Source organism: Psammomys obesus, unplaced genomic scaffold (genome assembly GCF_907164565.1).
Source record: "Psammomys obesus unplaced genomic scaffold, mPsaObe1.curated_primary_1811, whole genome shotgun sequence".
NCBI lineage: Eukaryota > Metazoa > Chordata > Mammalia > Rodentia > Muridae > Psammomys > Psammomys obesus.
Window position 1 is genome coordinate 11,710,071 of NW_026590699.1, and position 23,891 is coordinate 11,733,961.

Here is a 23,891-nt window from a genome sequence, read left to right on the forward strand (position 1 = left end):
TTTTTTTTTTTTCTTAGCCATTCTGATGAGTGTAAAGTAAAATCTCAGGGTCATTTTGATTTGCATTTCCTCATGACTAAGGACACTGAGCATTTCTTTAAGTGTTTCTCCACCATTCGATATTCCTCTACAGAGAAATCTCTGTTTAGCTATGTACCTTGTTTTGTTTTGTTTTTAAATTGGAATACTTTATGTTTTGGGTTTTAACTTTATGAGTTCTTTATATATTCTGGATATTAGCCCTCTGTCAGATGTAGGGTAGGTGAAGATCTTAGATTTTTTCCCAGTATGTAGGCTGTCTGGTTTTTTTTGTTTGTTTGTTTGTTTTGTTGTTGTTGTTGTTTTTGTGTGTGGGTATGTGTGGGTATTTTATTCAGTTTACAGTGTCCTTTGTTTTACAGAAGCTTTTCAGTTTCATGAGATTCCATTTATTGATTGCTGATCTTAGAGCCTGTGCTATTGGTGTTCTGTCAGGAAGTTGTCTTCTGTGCCAGTGATTTCAAGACTCTCCCCTATTTTTTTCTTCTAACAGATTGGTGTGTCTGGTTTTAGGTTGAGGTCTTTGATGCACTTGGATTTACTTTGGTGCAAGATGTCTCTCAACTGAAGAATGGATACAAAATTGTGGTACATTTACACAATAGGATGCTACTCAGCTGTTAAAAACAAGGAAATCCTGAAATTTTCAGGCAAATGGATCATACTGAGTGAAGTAAACTAGAAGCAGAAAGGCACTCATGGTAAGTATTCACTTACAAGTGGATATAAAATATAAGATAAACATGCTAAAAATGTATAGTCTTAAGGAAACTAAATAACAAGGAGGACCTTAGGGAAGAGGCTTAATCCTCATTCAGAAGAGCAAACAGGATGGACATTGGAAGTAGGAGAAGCAAGGAACAGGACAAGAGCTTTCCACAGAGGGCTTACAGAAGACTCTACCCAGCAGAATATCAAAGCAGATGCTGAGACTCATAGCCAAACTTTAGGCAGAGTGCAGGGAATCTTATGGAAGAAGGGGGAGATAGAAAGACGTAAAGAGGACAGGAGGAGAGGACAAAAGGAGACCAACAGAGTCAAAATATCTGGGCCCAGGGGTCTTGCAGAGACTGATGCATCAACCAAGGACCATGCATGGAGAGGATCTAGACCCCTGCTCAGATGTAGCCTATGGCAGCTCAGTCTCCATGTGGATTCCCTAGTAAGGGGAGCAGGGGCAGTCACTGGCATGAACTCAGTTGAAGGCTCTTTGATCACCTCCCCCTGGTGAGGTGGCCTTACTAGGCCAGAGAGATAAAGGATCCCAACAGTCCTGATGAGACCTGATAGGTTAAGTCAGATAGTAGGGGAGAAGGAACTCCCTTATCAGTGGAATAGGGAAGGGACATAGGGAAGGAATAGGGAGAGAACGTGGGACTGGGAGAAGATGAGAGAGGGGGCTAAAGCTGACATAAGGTGAATACATTGTAATTTTAAAAATTCACATACTTCACATAAGTTAAGGAGAATCTAAAATGGTAATGGTTCACACACACACACAGAGAGAGAGAGAGATACAGAGAGCGCATATACTCATACACATGTATTATATATACAGGGACAACAAGATTGTTCAATATATAGTGGTGCTTGGTGCTTGGTACTTACTGCAAAGTCTGACAACTCGTGTTCAATCAGGACCCACATGGTAGAAAGAGAGAACTGACACCCCCAAGTTGTCTTAGGAACTCCACATAGGTACTGTGCTCTGCTCGCACATGTGCATGCACACACACACACACACACACACACACACACTGAAAACATGCACTAAATATTGAAGTTGTTTCTCTTTGTAGTAGAGCTCTTACACATCCCATTACTCAGTATTGCATAGTAGGTCATGTGTTCAGCAGTTATTCAGAAAGGATGAGTGAAAACATCCTGGTAGGTTTGGCTGCCACTCAAGCCTAATGCATTTAATGTCAAGTGAATTCAGTGCTTTCAAGGATAGAATTCAATTTATTTTTTGGCAAATAAATGAACTCCCACTTTGAAGAAAATAGTTCTGGATTTTTTCATAATACTTCTTCATATTTAGAAATAATATTTTGATGGGTAAGTATAAATCAATTAACTAATACAGTGTGTGATTAAAACATCCTGCAATCTTTTAAAAACAGCTTAGGCAAGCACGACAGTAAATGCCTCTATATTTGAAGTTCTTCCTCCCATGAATTCTCAAAAGCATAGGCCTTTTTTTCCCACCTTCATTTGTGTCACTCTGTGTTGGAAGAAATAGCTGTGGCTTGAGGGTTTAAGCGGTAAGTTCCCTGAGCATCAGAGATCATCTCTTTTTCCTTGTAGAAGAAATAAAGACTAAATATAGTGGCCGACCAGCCTGCTTTTTCAGTCCTTCCCACAGCGTAAGAGAAGCTTTCAGCTGGTATTTTGTTTTCTTTTGTTCAGTCAAAAGAGAATACTCATTGATCAAGAAAAGGGGGCTCACTCCTCTGTACCCTCAGGGGTACAGAAAAGAATCACCTGAAGGAGTCACTATCATGTCTCACAACATCAAAATTTGGAGTATGTGATAGAGACAGAAAGCAGACCTCTGGGAGCAAGATGATTAATCAAATACAAAGCACAAGACCATGCTGTTACACTCATAAATGCACATGTGCATATGTGTGTGGGCTAGTACATATATACATGTGTTACATGATGAATTTATCTCATATTTAGTAAGCTATTCTTATGTTTGAAAGTTGCTTTTTTCAATATAATAAATTCACATTTATTTTTATATATTATATTTGGAGTAAGTCAACTTCATTAAAGAAATTTTAATTTGAAAAAAGGAGACATATAGGAAATGTACCTTTACTTATAAATATAACGTAAACAAGGAAAGAAACTTTCATTATATTATAAAAATTCATAATTTGAGGAAATGGGTGGGATGTAGAGCAGAGATGTAACAAGGTGTAAACGAGGACATTAGACGTTAGGGAAGTAGTGAGACATAGAAAGGAATTTCTCTTTGGTTTTAAATTTCATCTCTAAATGGAAGCGATTAAGACACCAAGTGATGATTTTAAATTTCCAGATCTATTATTTTATCCTTGTCCCATACAGACACCAACAAGATGAAAAACTGGAAGACAACTGGAAATAGATTAGAAATTTTTTTGAAAATTAATCTTAACAGCTTGAAATCTTAAAATAAGTTCGTTCGTAACCAACAGTGGATTGTACAATTGAAGCAAGCATTTATGTTTTACAATACTCATATAAATCTTGAAAACACAAAATCAACACAGGGTCTCAAAGACAATAAACATATTTTAAGAGAATTTTGGAACCTAGAAGTTGCATGAAATACTTAAATACATAATCAGAGTGTTACTAGGGAGTAATTTTTTAACTGAAAAAATTATTACATTATGCTGTACTATCAAACTTGGAGATATTGTATGGGAAGTAGGCCAGATAGAAATGACTAAAGCAAATGGCACGAGAGGTAGAGCAGAGATGTAACAAGGTAGATTAAGGGGTAATATCTGCCCAGCCCCAGGTGAAAAAGGCTTATTTAAACGCAAGAGGTATCTGGGTCTTTCACTTTTTGGTAGCAGGTTAAGTAAAACAGCTGTAGTAATTATAGGCTTTTAATAAAAAAAAAAACATTATTAGCAAATTTTATTTTTACAACATATGGCATTATGAATGTTATTTCGTACATAAAAATGCTTAAATGGTTTTACCTTTTACTGAGTGCCTGTCAATTTCCATATAGCAAGTACAAGACAATTTGCTGTCCTTGTCAGTTAAAATATATCTGTGAGCTCCACATCAACAGAAAATACATTATCATTCTTATACTTTTACAAAAACAGAATAACACATCTTCATTAAATGCTGAGTATTTATATCATACTTTTTAGAGTTTATGAAAATGAACTAGAAAACTGTCACAATAATTTATTTAAAATAAATAAGTTCGTATTTTAGGCAAAAAAGTAAAAATATTGTATTTAACATCACGCTAGCATTAAAAAAATTTTACTGCCTTTTTTTACTCACATATAATTTGCTTTGCTATGATATAGAGCATCATTTTTGAATCAGTTTTTTGCATGTTTGGAAGAGGTAAATGTACTCTTGTCAAAAGAACTGAGGTGAAATAAAGCTTTTATATAATAAACCACTTATAATCTATGCTATATGGCTTAGGACAATAAACACTTCTCCCAAAATCCAAACAAATCATTTCATGACCAAATTTATATTGAATCATTTTGGATGTTGCTAACATGCCTGTTGTCATTTATATAAATCCTAGTACTTATTAAATCTATAAAAAATATATGTAAACTCACATCAGGAATGATGTGACCACTCATGAAAATTAAAATTGGCAAAGTATGCTCTAAACACTTGAATATAAAGAAAATCTGTACTGTGTTTCCACTCCCCCCAAAACACTGCCATGTATTCAAATATTTTCACTCTGATATGTAAAACAGAACATGCATCGATATTTTACCAATACATTTCACTCTGTGCTGACTTGCAACTTCATTCAAAATACCAACACATGGACACAATCCAAGAGTTCATCAGTAGAAATAAGAATGTAGTAAAGTACACAATCAAATACTATGAAGTCTTTATGAAAATTAAATCGTATAATTTGCAACAATATAGTTATACCGGGATGACATTATGCTAAACAAAGTAAGTCAGAGGTAACACGCTACTTCCTATATGATCCAACTTATATGGAGAATCTAAAATTACCAGATACCTAGACGCTAAGAGGAATTGCCAAGAGCTGGTGTAGGAGAAGCTAGGAAGCTGTTCAGTTGAGAATAACAACTCCCGGGTATGTTAGCCCAGCATGGTGGTAATAGATGTGATAGCCGTGTTGGTAATAGTAAGGTTCATGGAACGTACAGCTGACATTGAATCCTTACAATGTGTGCAACCTTTACACTAAGGACATTAATAATCAGGGTTTCCCTCAGACTCCAGTAGGGAACGTAAAGAGCAGGATGACATAACTCACGAGCCTGTCAAAGCGAGGTGTTAGATGTTTACCTCTATTGCTCTCCACCTTGGTTTTTAAATTTGCTCTTAATTGGTTGATAACTTCTTACATGTACATCAGGAGTTTTGATCAAATCTACTCTTACTTTTCCTCTAGATCTGGACAAGATCAAGCCAGCAAAGCATAGCCTGCCTGGGGAGGGGCTCCTGTAGTCCCAACCATAGCCAAGGAAATACTGGCAACTAGTGGCTGCTGGGGGAGAGAGAGTACATTTTCTACAGGGATACTGTCCTGGAAAAGTTGCTCCAGATGGTCCCACAGTGATGTAGTACTAGTTGGACTCAACAGGTTTAAGAAAATCAAGAAGATTCTACCACAGTTCCGAAGATACAATTTCTCTCTGTCCCTGAATCTTTCCATCTGTGCTATGCTGGCTGGCAAGCAAGTTCCTGGGATCCACCTTTTTCTACTCCCCAGTGCTGAGCTAACAGGTACATGTAGCTATGCCCAGATTTTACCATGATGCTCACTCCATGGTTTATTTTTTCTTATAAAATTTTCTTTGTTGTTGTTGTTGTTGTGCTTCTCTGTACTTCAATCAATATCGAGTTTTAAGAGAAGATTTACAAGAGGCAAACGGCAACAAATGTTTTACAGGAAATCCTTAGACTTCTGGAGCTCTGATGTTACACATAGGCATCTTTGGACCCTTAGTATTGCTTATGAATTCCAGGTCATTCTTAACTTGAAATGACTCATCTGAAATTTAAGTAGCAACAAACACCAATGATTTTTTTTCCAAAATTAGAGAATGAATCAAAATGATCAAGGTTCAATTTTACCTCATGAAATATATTCCATGTACATATTTCTCAAAATTGATATATGTGTTTTCTCCCGAAGAAAAAGATCCCAATATTTATTGTACTGTGAACTAGGGCTGGAAGGAATTTCTTCATGTTAGTGAAAGACAAGTATTAAATTTTGTTTAACTTTTCAGGAGTAAAGAAAATATTGTCCTTGTTGCCGAATAGACTCGGTTCTCAAGTGACTCCTATCAGCATCAACTGAGTAACAAAGAACAGAAGCAGCCATGTTTCTCAATCTTTCTCTTCAAGGTTTATTTTTCTTAGTATTGGCACCATTAAAAACACTTCAAATAATATAAATATCTGGTCTGTTCTGTAGTGATTTTAACCCTCATTGTGAACTTTGGAATCTCTGTGTGTATTATGCTCAACTCCAAACACTTGATTTGTATCATCACACTTAAATATTTCTAATTTTTTGATGACAAAAAAATTATTGCCATATTGCAGATGAAACTATTTCAGCCAAAGAGGAGATTAAGCAACATACCAAGCTTCAGCCATCGTGGAGGAAAGCTACGTAGGTTGGGAAGTCAGAAACTCCTGCTGTAGTGTCCCTAATATTTTCTCAGAGAAGACTGGTGTGTCCAAACACCCAGAATTTAAATGATTAAAAATGAATGAAATCTTATCTTTCATAAATAAAGTCAAAATTTAAGATAGATAGGCAGGGTTAAATTTCTTGAATGTTCTATGATAAGTAATTCTCTTGATTTATCCAGCTTCTTCCTTCTACACACTTCTTAGCTAACAACCCCTTCTTCCTAACCTGTGTTTCTATGAACACATTGTGTTGGATTTGTGCCTCCTTATCTTACAATGCCATTTGTCATGACACCAAGCCTATCTAAAGGAATGAAATCGGAATGTCCTGTGGTTTCTACAGCCATCGTGAAACACCATGACCAAAAACAACTTATGGAGGGAAGGGTTTATTTCGGCTTACAACCTTTTTTTTTAAAGATATGACAATTGCTCTTTAATAATGTCTTTTTAATTTTTTATTTATTACAATTAATTCAGTTTGTATCCTAGCTGTAGCCCCCTGAAAACCCCCAAACAACCCAGGATGTTACCGAGGGCAGGGTATTGGTTGTGCTTCACAAACTGATGGTAAGAGTTAAAGATAATATCTACATAACTCATTGAATATTGAATATTTGAGGCAGTGCCTACCTATACACTTCATCCCTACAGATTACCGTTCTCACACTGGAAGGTGTTCTGCATATATCAGAGAAGAAAGATAAACACCAACTTGGCTAAAAGCCCTAAAATCCACAAATGGTAAGATGCCTTCAAGATGTGTGGGTGCAATTGTGGCACAAAGTAGTGGGAGGAGCCAACAAACACCTGATGGGGTCAAGCCCTGCGTCATGAGATGGAGTCCATGCCCAACACTGCCTGAGTGGTGAAGAACCAGAGACTACATAAAGTAATGTAACTAGCAGAAAACCAAACACTACACTTTTGCTAAATTAAATGACATTCTGCTATATTTATGTATCAGTGTCTTGATTAGCCATCATCAGAGAAGCTGCATACCACAGTAGATGGGAATAGAAACAGAGACTCGCAGCTGGACAAAATGAAGAGACTTGAGAGACCAAGGAACATTCATACCAAAATGGGATGCAACCACCAATTCCCTTTCTTCAAAGTTCAGGGAACTCTGGGGAAGAGAGGGTAAGAAGATTTTAAGAGCCAATGGTGATGAAAGAACTCACAAAGACTGAGGCAGCAAGCACAGGACATGAATGATCTTCACTGGATCCTAGCTCTGAGATGAGTAAACACATCCCCTACCCTTAATCCAGAAGCTATCTGCAATTGATAACTGCCTGGGGAAAAAAAAAAAAAAGATTACTTTTCTGTGACAGAGTTTCATTGAGTATGTAAACCAAACTTAGGGGCAGGCCGGTCCCATGCCCATCAGTTAATGGCTAATGAAAAATGGTGAACTCAATGGCATTGTTGGAGGGTTTGGTTTGTTTGTTTGTTTTGATCTTATTATGTTTTGTCTGGGCTTTTTAGAAAAACTTGCAAGTCTTTTGCTTCTGTATTATATTCTCTAATTTTGTATTAACATGGGATTTCTGTCTGTGCTGCAGATGTGTTTTGCTTATCATTGGTTATTTTATTTAGAAAAAGAAAATATTGTATGAAAACACCAATTGCAATTTAATTAAAAAGAAAGAACATACCATCGAAAAGTAGAGGTGGTACAAGGAAGAGTGGTCTGGGAGTTCCAAGAAGCTTTTTAAATTTTAATTATTTGAAATGCCATGAAAAGACACTGAGGGTGTATAATAAGAGCCATGTTGAGCTGAGTGCTTCCACTTCAAGTCAGAACTAACATTAAGAAGCTTACTTAAATGGAAATGTTCTATAGTTTAAAAAAAAAACAATCAAAGGCCATCTAAATAAAAATAATACACATAGTGACATGTTTGTGAAGCAAGGAAAAGAAAAACGCGGGAGCGTAAAAACACAGGTAAAAATTATTATGTCTAAAATTGGTTAATTACAATTCAGGGAAAAGTGGAACGTGTCCAGTTGCAGCCAGAACTGCTCAGTTGCCTGCATGATTACCCATCTGCAGCAACAATTATTTGCTCTTTTAATTTTTTGTTCTAAAATGCATTCAGTACTCCTGTATCTATTTAAAATCTCAAGTATGCAGCATTACATGTTTTTACATATAGTGTAACACACTGCTGCCGTTTTATAATTTTCAGAACACGCTTTCTAAGAGCACTGCATAAAGTGTGTCTAATACAAAGTTTAAAGCTTATAATAAGACACTAAGATAAAATTAATTCACTTTACTTAACTATTGGATTGGAAATATATTAGTTTATGTGTTCGTTTTAGGTAGAATGCTAGAGCACAATGCCTTGCTTTCAGGTCAGTGTGAGCCATCATATAGAATTCACTTAGATACAGTAACTTGTGTGATGATTAAGGTTAAAAAAATTTAACCTGACCTGTGAACTGATGTCATAGGAAAAAAACTGTGTTTGCTTCACAAATAATTTTTTTGTTCATACACAGAACTTAAAAAAAAAAATGTGAAACCACTTAACTTGTAGCACAGTGTTAAGGCTAAAACCCTTGATATTAGAGACTCTAAACTCCTCAGTTTAGGGTTTCCTTCCCAAACAGAGCCACAATACATACAGTTTGGTCTGTAGTAATGTCATAAAATGTCTTTCTTCTTTCTTCTCTCTCTCTCTCTCTTTCTTTTTCTCCTTTCTTTCTTTCTTTTTTTCTTTCTTTCTTTCTTTCTTTCTTTCTTTCTTTCTTCACATAACAGCACCTGCATTCTCTTTCAAAAAAGTACAAGTATCAGAAATGGTCTTCCTTTCCGTTTTCTAAGCATAGAGGAAATAAAAGAAATTTATAAAATTTGTGACAAATACAGTGTCCTCATATAGGACATCCTCAAATAGATTTAAAATAATTTGAATAACAGGTATTTCTATGGTATTGATCAAGTTATGTATTGAGTTTGGAATATTTAACTTGTTTATAGTCCCTTATGAAAGGGGTTCTACATTTATAAGTTTAAATAGTAAAAAGGGGGTTTGAAAAAAGAAACCATTTTTGAAGTAATCAGTTCTCTTCAACTTTCCTTTCTTTTGGCACTAGTAGGGACAGGAGCCACTTTATGCTTATGCATCAACTGATTTTTGTGTAAATGATAAGATGTAGTGAAGTGGAAAGAAAAATATTGTTAAGATAGTAACACCCTTATTAAATAGAAAACTTATTTCAAATTAAGCTTGAAATAATATTATCAAAATGATAGCAAAATTGGATCTCATTTGTTTAAAAACAATAATTTTTCATGCTATGGTAAGATGAGAATTCTGATAGTGAAGCCACATCTCAGAGTCTAGATTGATTTGACATCTGTTGACTTAGCACTAGAGTGTAGATTTACCATGCTTGCATTAGATCTCAATACTTTGATATGGTTCCGGATCTCATAACTTATTTGACACAATATTTTATTCAGGATGCAGCAAATTGATCTGATGAATATGATTTTGATAGCTTATGCTCAGCGCTCTTGTGAGCCAGGCTACTACAAATTGGATATTCCCTGACCAGGAACAAAAGTGCTACCCAATGGCAAGTACACACGCAAACCAAGACTTATGGAACCCTCACATCATAAGAAAACAGCACAAAGAAAACAAGCTGCTCATAAAAACTAAGAAAAGTTGCTTGCTGTTATCTCCAGGCAAGGCCACTTCAAGGTTGCTGCTTGATCATATATTGCCACAAACTGTTGACAGTTTTAGTTAGGTATCAAAAGCACATTACCTTTTCTATCCATTGCAAGGGGGAAACTGACAGCGATATTGATTGTGAATGTTTCCTAGCCAGAGGAAAAGCTAAATGCCAAGAACAACGCTCCAAAGCCAAGAGCTCATGGCTACAATGTTGTTCTTCTGTCTCTTCAAATAGTTTTTCAAAAATGACATGAGCTTGTTAATTAGGCTTATGGTATTTTGATGAATATTTTACCCCTGCTTGTCATGAATAGGAACAGTCTTGACAATCAAGCAGTATATTCTTAAAAGACAGTGGGAAAACAAATGTTTCAAAGCGTGTATTAAACAGTAAAAGTGAAAATTCCACATATCTAATTTCAGCAGAAAAAGGTATCTTTTCCTCATTGACAATTAAATAATCAAACTTATTTATGAACAACTATTGCACCAAGTTTAAAGAAGAACAAATTTATCTAGTACCTGTTGACTACCACAAATTCTCTATCTACGTGTCTTCAGTGGATCCTTTAGAAACTTCCTATTTTCTATTAGCCATACACAAATATAGAAATGATACTTAGACCTCAGCATTGTCTTATTTGATTTAAATGCCATTTGATGACAAATGTTTACACATTATTCAAGAATTTGTAATAAAAAATACAAAGAAGTTAAATGAAAGTCAAGTTCTATTATAACGACTCAAATACACACATGTTTTCCTTAAAATAATTATTACCTAAAAATGCTCATTTGTTAACACATTGACAACATCATGTGGAGGACAGAAAAACAATGAGAATTGGTATGATTAAAAAACATACATTTGATTTGTGATTTTAGAGCCTCCCATTGCTTTATTAATGGAAACACTTTAGTGCTTATAGGAATTACAAAATGACAAGTTTGAAAGCCCAGGTTAATATTTATCCTAGTATAGACTACATGCCACTTACTCTGGAGGAAATGGCAGAGTTATCATTTGGCTCCAGAGTACAGAAAATAGCACATTTTAGCATTTAGACATAATGCTTAAGATTCCTCTGCTTTTTATTTCAATAGATTGTGTGGGATACTCCTTCTTTGGACTTCTTAATATGTCTTGCTTTATTTTCTGAAATTCCTTCCAGTTAGAATTTACACGAAATATATTCGTCAACGACTTACCCCTACTATTATACTTTTACTCTTAAATATTCAAATTGCATGGTGTACCTCTGTGAAGAACTTTTCCACCAGTGACATGAGACCTAATAGGCACATGAAAGGCTAAATCAGTCCAGGAGATTTGGAGGTGTTTTTGAGCCCATTAATGTTAAATCAATTGATATGTCACAATCCTCAGTACAGTATTAATACTGGCAGATGTTACAGTGAGATTGCTACCAATCAAAAGCTGTACAAAATTAACTTAAGAAAAGTTTGGACAGTCAGTAAAGAGACGTTATTTCACCAATGTTGTTCTCGTGAGATTAACAAAGCAGAACAATATGAAGGCATTTTCTAGTGGTGGAAAGCAGAGCTGCAGCGGAGTGTATTTCTCTGGACAGATGTGGATTCAAAGATCACCTAGAAGCAGCGACCCACCTTAGAGTGTAAAAACTAAAAGGAAGGGAGAAAAAGTGTATTGGTTGGACTCAATTTAGACACTGATGTCATTCAAAATTCTGCTTTTTGCTGGAGGGGAGGTGTGTTGGGCATATGTGTGATGCATTAAAACCTTCATGGGAGTCTAGCAACAAAATCTGTTACAGTTCTGAAGTAGCAATGAGGTGAGTCCCAGAACTTCAACTCTTCTCTGTCTTCAGTGTCTAAGAAATACAGTTCAAGACACAGAGACTGAAGATAGAGAGATGAGAATCTGGTTCTCTGTGTACTTGATTACAGGTAGATAGTCATAAAAATGAACTAAATATGGTGAAACTATTAAATATAACAAAGTCAGTAGAATCTCTGAAATGTGTGTGTGTGATGTCTGTGATCATGTTTACATGTGGGCATGTTTGTGAGATATGTGTGTGCATAAATGTGGGAGGCAGAGGACAGTGATGGATGACTTGCTCTGTCACTTTATGTCTTTTCCTTGAGGAAAAGTCTCTCACTAAACCTGAGATTTAAGTGAGGATGCCTCTCGGCACTTCGATTACCAGCATGCAGTTATATGGCTGTTTTTTGCAGAGATGGCGGGTTTATATAATCATCCCTTATGGTCAGCACCAAACATGCTTACCAAACCAGCCATGGCACAACCCTTAAATTTGTGTTATTTAGTTAAACAGTGCAACTTAGTGGATATTATATTTAAATATTTGAATGAATAAGATCTCCTTTTATGAGGCTTACATTTTAATAAAATATCATCTGTGTTAAAAAGAATATGTGACACAAGGAAGATTATATTAATCTATAAAATGCCTAAATCTCTTGCTAATGCTATAATGGTTTAAGAAAAAAAACTGAAAAAAAAATGAATGGAAAGAAAAGCATACCAACCAAATTCCTCAAAATTACAAAAACAAAAACTGCATTTTTAACTAGAAAGTAATTATCTTGACCTTTTTTTATATCTACAACAGAAGGCTTTATTTGAAATATTTTTTAAATATGGAAGTACTTTGATATCTTGAATAGATGTAGAAATAGTATAGACATATTTATTAAAATAATACATGTAAAATGAAAATTGATATAATAGTATGTAATACTAACTTTAATTTAGCCAATCATTTAAATTCTTATTTAAAATAATAAATAGCTAAGTTTATTGAATTCTTGAAGTCTTTAAGTCAATGATAGAGAACAATGATTTTTATATTTAAGACAAAATTTTACAACATAATCAAGTGAATAGTGTCAGCAATATGTCAAAAAAAGTAATTTTTAAAATAAGTTTTGAAAGTAAGTTTCACAAACGAGTGCTAACACATTGAGTGTGGTAAGAGATGCTGATCTGTATTTTTTCTTTATTATTATTATTATCATTTATTTACATTTATTCAATTTGTATACCGGCTGTGGCAGCCTCCCTTGTCTTCTCCCAAACCCACCCCACCTCCCTCTTCTTCTCCTATGCCCCTCCCCTAGACCACTAATACGGAAGGTCCCTCTCCCCTTCTATTTGACCCTAGCCTATCTGGTCTCATCAGGACTAGCTGCACTGTCTTCCTATGTGGATTTTTAAAAATTTACATAAGTAGGTTTATCTGGGATGAGAAACCTCATATCAGACTATGCTTCTATCAGACACCAGATTGCCTATAGGCAAATCTGTAGGGCATTTTCTTGATTAATGTTTTTTACTTAGGTGGCACCAGATTGTACCATATCTGGGCATATGTTCTACAATTGTGTAAGAAAGCAGGATAATCAAAACATGGAGCAAAGAAGTAAGAGCCTTTCCTCCTCAGTGCATCTACTTTGTTTCCTATCTTTAGGTTTCGCTCTTGATTTCCTACCCTGACTCTAAGGGACTAAGAGTCCCTTAATTTTGAATAAACATTTCTTCTCCAAGTTGATTTTAATCATGCTGTCTTCTCACTACAATAGAAACCCTAGAAAGTCCTGAAGGGGACCGGAGCTCCACAAGGACCAAGAAATCTGGGCCCAGGGGTCTTTTGGTGAGACTGATAACTCCAACAAAGGCCCAAGGATTGAGATAACCTAGAACCCCTGCACAGATGTAGCCCATGGCAGCCAGTGTCCAAGTGGATACCCTAGTAAGGGGAACAGGGACTGTCTCTGACATGAACTCACTGCCTGGCTCTTTGATCACATCTGCCTGATGGGTGAGCAGCCTTACCAGGCCATAGAGGAAGACAATGCAGCCAGTCCTGATGAGACCTGATAGGCTAGAGTCAGATGGAGGGGGAAGAGGACTTCCTCTATTGGTGGACTTGGATTGGGGCATGGAAAGAGTTAAGGGAGGGAGGGTGATATTGGGAGGGAATGAGGGGAGGGCTAGAGCTGGGATACAAAGGGCATAAACTGTAATTAATATAGAAAAATTAAAATTAAAAAAGACAGATTCACAAACAGTCATAACTTGAAAATGAAAGATTTGGAGAACTCAATTATTTTCACAATTTTGGTTCTAAATCTCAAGTTTTACCTGAGGAAAACTATTTAATCAAACTACTTTAGGAGATTACACATGATTAAGGTTGTTAATAGTGGCTTAACTTCTCCAAAGAAACCAAGAAAAGGGCTGGCAGTCTTAACAATTCCTTGAAGAGGAATGCAAGATTTATTGCTCATGTTGAGAATGCACTGACCACCTCATCTCAACAGAAACTCAAAACAGAATTATCATGTAATATCTTGAGTTACGTTCATAGATACATCTGGGAGTACTGGAGTCAGAACAAAAATGGTAGTTCAATGATCGGATATTTAGGAATGGGTGAAGGTAAAAAACCCAAAGTATTGCAAAGTCAATGTGTCAAACACCAGAACAAGGAGACCTCCAAAGAATCATAAAGGCACCTAATGAAGAAGCCAATGGAACTGGGGTAAATGATTCTTTTGGCAAAGAGTTTTCTGTGAAAGCACAAATACCTGACTTTAGATTCCTCGTTCTTATGTAGGGTAATAAGGCTGAGTACTGGTAATTCCAATGTTGCTGAGGCAGAGATACAGAAATCCAGAGTGCATTGTCCAGCTAGTCTTGCTGAATGGTGAGCTCCAGGCACAGTATGCTCTCTGTTTCAGAAAGCAAGGTGGAGAGCGATGGAAAAAAGGCTCTCAAGGTCTACCTCTAGCCTTTAGTCTCACAAGTCATAAGTACACAAGAGCATATTCATTAGCATATATGTAAACACACACTCACACACAGAACATATCCACATTTCCCTCTGTTACTACAGCACTATAAATATTACCTACAACCTAATCCAGTATAACCTCCTTGTCACCCTTTCTGACTTTCCTTATTTTGTTCCAGTGAACATCAACCTGAATCCTTTCTAAAGAGTAGGAAAATAAGGAACAGGAAGGAAACTTTAATAAACTGCATTCCTCTCCCTGCAGCAAAGGAGTGCATGAAATATGCCCCACCAAGTAGGATTATAAACCAGCAGAGTCACTGTTATTAAGCAGGATGACCCAATTTGGAGGAAGTAGGAGCATTTATTAATATACCCAGTTTTGCAAACATTAATATCACACTATAAACTTGATACTGGACCTGTAAAAGCTGATATAAGCAAGCTATTTGAATTATGCAAAAGAGATTAAAAAGAAATTAATATCTGGGATTTAACGTTCAGCTTCTGTAATTTACAAATTCACTTAAATAAGCAAGAAAAATGTTAAAACTTAAAAAAAATGAGTATTACCATAAATCTATAACAAGAAGGTAAAGGAACTCTTGTTTTCCAACTTCTATTTTTTCAAATTTTTATTTTTTATATTAATTACAGTATATTCACTTTTCATCCCAGCTGTAGCTCCTTCCTTCATTCCCTCCCAATCCCCACCCACCTTCTCTCATCTCCTCCTTACCAGTCTCTAAGTCCACTGATAGGGGAGGTCCTCCTCCCCTTCCATCTGACCCTATCCTATCAGGTCTCATCAGGATTGGCTGCATTGCCTTCCTCTGTGGCCTAGCAAGGCTGCTCCCCTCTCAGGGGGAGGTAATTAAAGAGCCAGGCAGTGAGTTCATGTCAGAGACAGTCCCTACTCCCTTACTAGGAAAACCCACTTGGAGACTGAGCTGGCAAGGACTACATCCGAGCAGGGGTTCTAGGTTATATCCATGCAAGTTCCTTGTCTGGAGAACTAGTCTCAGAAAAGAACCCTGTGCCCTGATATATTTGGTCCTTGTGGAGCTCCTGTCCCCTCCACGTCTTAAAAAAATCCCCCTTCTTTCATAGGATTCCCTGCACTTTGCCCAAAGTTTGGTTATGAGTCTAAGCATCTGCTTTGCTACACTACTAGGTAGAGTCTTTCAGAGGTCCTCTGTGGTGGCTTCTGTCCTGTTTCTGGTTTTCTCCTACTTCCAATGCCCATCCTTTTTGTCTTTCTAAGTAAGGATTGATCATCGTACCCCGGCTCCTCCTTCTTGTTTAGCTTCTTTAGGTGTACAGATTTTAGTATGTTTATCCTATCTTATAGGTCTAATATGCACTTATACATGAGTATATACTGTGTGTCTTTCTGCTTCTGGGATAACTCACTCAGATGATCTTTTCTAGATCCTACCATTTGCCTGCAAATTTCATGATTTCTTTTTTTGATGTTACTCATGATGTACATTTCAATTTAAAATTATCAGTAATAAAGTTGATTTTTTTCTTTGTGTATTATCATGGACATACAGCTCTTCTAATTGATTAAGTTCCTCTTTGCTTAGGATTTGCCTCATTCTAAAAAACATATCATATTAATATACACTTTTATATTTTTGGAAAAATCAGTTATTATCACTTGAAAAGTTCATAATATAACTGTTTTTAAATACATTTAATCCAATTTTATTAAGAAGTTGTCCAGCATTCAAAAGGGATATTTTATGAAGTAGGTTTAAAGAAAGCAATAAAACAGAGAAATTAAATATTTCCCTCTTTTCGCTTTCAGATAGTAGTGTGGGCAGAAGTTTTCATCATGCATGCATGCATTATCAGAGGGTGAAATAATTGAATGAGGAAGCTATCAGTAATAGACTCCATCAAGGTGAAGAGGTCAAAGACATGCTGGTCCGACAGACACATGACTTAAAGCAGCATTTGAACACTTACCTGAGAGAGAAAAGAGTGATCATGTGGAAATGTTGGGCTAACATTCTAAAAAGAACTACAAGCTCAGTGGAAAGAGCAGAATGAACAGGGAAAGCCTGAGACGGGAGGGGATGAGGCTCTGGACATAACCTGCAGAATCCGTGTGTGGCTGCACATCTTGCTACTACTTGAAAGCTTTAGATTCATTGGACTAGATGCCGAAGCTAGGACTCTTGGTGTGAAGAGGAAGTTGGTGGGTGATGTTATCACGTGGTCAAATTGCTTGTATTTTGAAGATAAAAATACAGCACTCTTTTGGTGGTTTGAATGTGTGAAGTGACTAAAAGAGATTACTCAAAGATGAAACCCAATATCTAGTTTGTGAACTGTGTTCCAAGGTTTAAGAACAAAAAACAAAAATTTGTTTCAAAACATATTATATTTATGCTATTGTCTGTGCAACTATGTGATATGACATTGTCTTCTATCAGTTTTCTCCAGATATGCAAGATTAGTTTGATTTACACCAATAAGTTTTTGATTTATTAATATCCAAATCTATCACTATAAACAACATTTTATTTTCTTGTTTATTTACTTTACATCCCAAGGATGCCCTCTAACGCCTCTCCTCCCAAGAATAACAGAGCATCATTAATAGTGTCAGGGGCTGGCTCTCTACAGTGGGGTTGGTCTCAGTTTGGACCAAAATTGGCTCAATATTCCCTCAATTTCTGTTCTCTCTTTATTCTTGCACATCTTTTAGACAGGATAACTTTTGGATCAAAGGTTTTGAGGGTGGATTGTTGTTTCCCTCCCTCCACTAGTCCTGTCTGGCTAAGAGGTGGTCACTTCAGTCTCCACGTTTTCCGATGTTAGAAGTCTCAGCTATCGAGGTCTTAGATCCACTTGGACTTCAGTTTTGTGCAGGATGATAAGTATGGATCTATTTGCATTTTTTCTACACGTAAAAATCCAGTTAGACCAGCACCATGTGTTGAAGATGCTGTCTATTTTCCATTGGATGGTTTTGGCATCTTTGCCAAAAATCAAGTGTCCATAAGTGTGTGGGTTTATGTCAGGGTCTTCTATTCGATTTCATTGATCCACCAGTCGGTTTCTACCCCAGTACCATGCAGTTTTATTGTAGAGGATTGTTTTAGCAATTCTGGTTTTTTTGTTATTCCATATGAAGTTGAGAATTTTTCTTTCAAGGTCAGTAAAGAATTGTGTTGGAAATTTGATGAGAATTGCATTGAATCTGTAGATTGCTTTTGGTAATATGGGCATTTTTACTATATTAATTATGCCAGCCATTAGCATGGGAGATGTTTCCATCTTCTGATATCTTCTTCTAATTTTTTCTTTTGTAGCAGCTTTATTCATAATAGCCAGAAGCTGGAAACAACCCAGATGCCCCTCAACTGAGGAATGGATATAGAAATTGTGGTACATCTACACAATGGAATATTACTCAGCAATAAAAAACAAGGAAATCATGAAATTTGCAGGTAAATGGTGGGAACTGGAAAAGATCATCCTGAATGAGGTATCCCAGAAACAAAAAGACACACAGGGTATATAGTCACTCATAAGTGGATATTAGACATACAATATAGGATACACCTACTAAAATCTGTACAGCTAAAGAAACTAATAAAGAAGGAGGACTCTGGCTAAATGCTCAAACCCCATACAGCAAGGCAAAGAGGAAGAACATCAGAAGAAGGAGAAAACAGGGAACAGTAAAGGAGCCTGCCACAGAGGGCCTCTGAAAGGGTCTACCCTGAAGGGTATCAAAGCAGATGTTGAGACTTATGGCCAACCTTTGGGCAGAGTGCAGGGAATTTCATGAAATAAGTAGGAAATAATAAGACCTAGAGAGGATAGGAGCTCCACAAGGAGAGCAACAGAACCAAAAAATATGGGCACAGGGGTCTTTTCTAAGACTGATACTCCAACCAAGGACCATTGATGGAGATAACCTAGAAGCCCTGCACAGATGTAGCCCATGGCAGTTCAGTGTCCAAGTGGGTTCCCTAGTAATGGGAACAGGGACTGTCTCTGACATGAACTGATTGGCCTGCTCTTTGATCACCTCCCCCTGAGGGGGAAGCAACCTTACCAGGCCACAGAGGAAGACAGTGCAGCTACTCCTGATGAGACCTGATAGGTTAGGATCAGAAGGAAGGAGAGGAAAACCTCCCCTATCAGTGGACTTGGGGAGGGGCATGTGTGGAGAAGGGAGAGGGAGGGTGGGATTGGGTGGGGAGGGGAGAGGGAATTGTGGGGGGATTCAAAGTGAATAAAATATAATTAATAAAATTAAAATAAAAAATGGAAAAAAGAAGTCTCAGCTAGAATCACATCCATATCCTCCCAGGAACCCACCCTGTTGAAAGCCTCTAGTTTGTCAAAGAGATTCACCTCCTCCTTTCCTCTTCTTGTTCCCAACACTTTCACCTTCCACCTCCGTTCTCCGCACATCTGATCCCTACCTTTACTTCCCTCCCTATTCCATCTCCTGCCTAGTTCTCTCTCTTCATCCACTTCTGCTGTCTATTCTATTTCCCCTTCTGAGTGACATTAAAGCACTCTCCCTTGGGCCCTCCTTGTTACTTAGCTTCTTTTGGTCTGTGGGTTGTAGTATGGTTATCCTGTACTATAGGTCTAATATCTGCTTAAAAATATGTGTATACCATGTGTGTCTTTCAGGGTCTGGGTTTTCACACTCAGGATGATCTTTTCTAGTTCAATTAGTCTGCCTCGAAATTTCATGATTTTTTTTTTTAATAGCTGAGTAGTATTCCATTGTGTAAATGCACCACAATTTCTTTATCCATTCTTCAGTGGAGGAACACTAAGTTGTTTCAGTTTCTGGCTATCACGAATAAACATCTATGAACACTTGAGCAAATTTTCTTGTATGTTGGAGCATCTCTGTGGGATATGTTGGAGGGTGGGGGATAGCTGGATCTTGAAGTAGAACTATTTTGAGAAAGTACCAGATTGATTTTCAGAGAGACTGCATAAGTTTGCACTCCCACCAGCAATGGAGGAGGGTTTCCCTTTTTCCATATTCTTGCCAGCATGTGCTGTGTCTTGATGTTTTGATCTTAGTCATTCTGACCTGTGTAAGATGGAAGCTTAGAGTAGTTTTGATTTTTGTTTCTCTGATGACTAAGGACATTGAGCATTTCTTTAAGTGCTTTTAATCCATTTCTTAATTGTATTATTTGATTTGTTGATGTTTAATTTCTTAATGTCTTTGTATATTTTTGGATATTAGCAGCCCTCTGTCTGATGCAGCGTTCGTGAAGATTTTCCCCAATCTGTAGGCTGTCTTTTTATTCTATTGACATTGTCCTTTTACTTACAAAAGATTTTCAGTTTCATGAGGTCCCATTTATTAATTGTTGATCTCAGAGCCTATGCTGTTGTTGTTCTATTCGGGAAGTGTCTCCTATGCCAATGATTTCCAGACTTTTCCCCATGTTGTCTTCTAATAAATCCATGTCAAGGTTTTGATCCTCTTGGACTTGAGTTTTGTTCAGGATGATAAATATAGTTCTATCTGCATTTTTCTACATGGAGATATCCAGTTTGACCAGCACTATTTGTTTAAGATGCTATCTTTTTTTTTTTTTTTTCCCATTGTATGGTTTTGGTTTCTTTGTTGAAAATCAAGTGCGCTTAGGAGTGTGGCTTTATTTCCGGGTCTTCAATTCAGTTTTATTGATCAACCTATCTGTTTCTATACAAATATCATGAAGTTTTTATTATTGCTCTACAATATAGCTTGAAATCAGGGATGTTGATACTGCCTGAAGTTCTTTTCTTGTACAGAATTGTTTTGGCTATCTGGATTTTTTTTTTTCATTCAAATTTAATGGTTGCTCTCTTCATATCTTCAAAGAATTGTGCTGTAACTTTGATGGGAATTGCATTGAATCTGTAGATGGCTTTGGCAAGATGGCCATTCTTCCCTATGTTAATCCTACTGATCTGCAAGCATGGGCGATCTTTCCATCTTTTAAAATTCTTTTTCAATTTCTTTCTTCAAAGACTTGCGGTTCTTGTCATAAAGGTCTTTCACTTGCTTGATTAGGGCTTCACCAGGTTATTTTACATTAATTTGTGGCTATTTTGAAGGGAGCTGTCTCCCTAATGTCTTTCTCAGCACTGTTGTCACTTCTAAAATGAGAGGCTACTGACTTTTTTGAGTTAATTTTATATCCAGAAACATTGCTAAAGGTGTTCCTCAGCCTTAAGATTTCTCTGGTAGAATCTTGGGGGTCCCATATATACCATCACATCATCTGCAAATAGCGATATTTTGACTTCTCCTCCAATTTGTATCCCTCTTATCCCTTTACTCGTCTTACTGTTCTAGCTATAGAACTTCAAGTACTATATTGAAGAGGTATGTTGAGAGTGGGCAGTGTTGTCTTGTCCCTGATGTTAGTGGGATTGCTTTAAGTTTTTCTCCATTTAAATTCATGTCCTTTCTACTGGCTTGTTGTATATTGTCTTTATTGTGTTTAGGAAAGTACCTTGTATCCCTGATCCTTCCAAGACTTTAAATACGAAGGAATGATGGATTTTGTCAAAGGCCTTTTCAGCATCTAATGAGATGATCTTGTTTGTTTGTTTTTTTCTTTCTTTCAGTTTATTTATATGGTGAATTAGATTAGTGGATTTCCATATGTTGAACCATCCCTGAATTCCTAGTATTAAGCCTACTTGATCCTGGTGGATAATATTTTGATGTGTTTCTGGATTGAGTTTGCAAGTATTTTATTGAGTATTTTTTTCATGAATGTTCATAAGGGAGATTGGTCTGAAATTCTTTTTCTTTTTTGGGTCTTTGTGTGGTTTAGGTATCAATGTGATTGTGGCCTCATAGAATGAGTTTTGCAGTTTCTTCTGTTTCTATTTTTTGAAATAGTTTGAGGAATATTAGTATTGGTTCTTCATGGAAAGTCTGGAAGAATTCTGTGCTAAAACCATCTCAACCAGGGCTCTTTTTTGATTGGAAGGCTTTTGATGACTGCTTCTATTTCCTTAGGGTTTATTTGAATTTTCAACCTGATCATTGATTTCATTTAGATTTTTCAATTTTGTGGCATACAGGTTTTTGAAGTATAATCTAACGATTTTTTTTTAATTTCCTCATTGTCTGTTGTTATATCTACCCTTTCATTTGTAATTTTATTAATTTGGATACATTTCCTCTGTCTTTTAGTTTGGTTAAGGGTTTGTCTATCTTGTTGATTTTCTCGAAGTACCAGCTCTTGGTTTTGTTCATTCCTTGTATTGTTCTCTTTGTTTCTAGGTTATTGATTTCAGCTGAGTTTGATTATTTCCTGCTGTTGACTCCTCTTGGGTGTGTTTCCCTTTTTTATTTTTCCAGAGCTTTCAGGTGAGCTGTTATGTTACTAGTATGAGCTCTCTCTAGTTTCCTTATGAAGGCACTTAGTGCTATTAACTTTCCTCTTAGCACTGCTTTCATTGTGTCCCATAGGTTTGGGTGTGTGGTGCTTTCATTTTCATTGAATTCTAGAAAGTCTTTAATTTATTTCTTTATTTCCTCTCTGACCCAGTTATCATTAAGTAGAGAGTTAATTAATTTCCACAAGTTTGTAGACATCCTGTTGTTTCTATTGTTCTTGAGCTTTAATCCATGGTGGTCTGATAAAATATAAGGTCTTATTTAAATTTTCTTGTATTTTTGAGGCTTGCTTTGTATCTGAGTATGTGGTCAATTTTGGAGAAATTTCCAAGAGGTGCTGAGAAGGTATATTCTTTAATGTTTGGATGAAATGTTCTATAAATATCTGTTAGGTCCAATTGACTCATAACATTGGTTATTTTTGTTATTTCTCTGTTTAGTTTCTGTCTCAATTATCTGTCCATTGGTGAGAAAAGTTGCTGAAGTCTCCTACTATTAGGGTGTATGTTTCAATGTTTGATTTAAGCTTTCATAATGTTTCTTTTACAAATGTGGGTGTCCTTGCATTGGAAAGTATGTGTTCAAAAGTAATACATCATCTTGCTCAATTTTTACTTTGGGGAGAATAACATGCCCTTCTCCACCTCTTTTGATTAATTTTCGTTGAAACTATTTTATTTGATGTTCAATTAGCTACTCTAGATTTCTTCTTGTGTCCATTTGCTTGGAAAATCTTTTTTCCCATCCTTTATTCTGAGGTAATGTCTATCACACGGTTACTGAGGCATGTTTCTTGTATGCAGCAGACTGACGGGTCCTGTGTCTGCATCCATTCTGTTAGCATGTGTCTGGAGGAGTTGAGGCCATTGATGTTGAGAGACATTAATGACCCAGTGGTTGTTAATTCCTGTTATTTTGGTGTTGGGGTAGAGTGTGTAGGTGTGTGGTATGTGCTTCCCATCTTTTGGTTTTGCTTTTTTGTGCTTATTAATTTCCTGTGTTTTCCCAGGTGTGATTAGCCCCCTGGGGTTGGAGTTTTCCCTTTAGTAGGGAAAACTTCTGTAGGGCTGGTTATGTTGATAGGTCTAGTTTAAGTTTGTTTTTGTCATGGTTTTCTCCATCTGTTGTGATTAAAATTTTTGCTGGTCTGTAAGATAACCAACTAAGCCCTTCTTGCTTTTAGAGATTTTGGCAAGAAGTCAGGTGTAATTCTGATAGGTCTGCCTTCATATATTATTTACCCTTTTTTTCTGTTTCATCTTTTAATGTTCTTTCTTTGTGCTGTACATTTAGTGTTTTGATTATTATATGGCAGGAGGATTTTTTTGTGTGTGTTCCAATCTAGTTGATGTTCGGTAGGCTCTTTTCATGTTTATAGACATCTCTTTCTTTAAGTTGGGGAAATTTTCTTTTGTTAAAAATATTTTCTGGAGGGGGATCCAAGGTGGCGGGGACCAGTGCGCACCATATTCAGAGCTGAAGCTCTAAATTGGTGAGTCGAGGGGCTGTGGAACCCAAAACAACTGTATGAGGATTCCGGAGAGA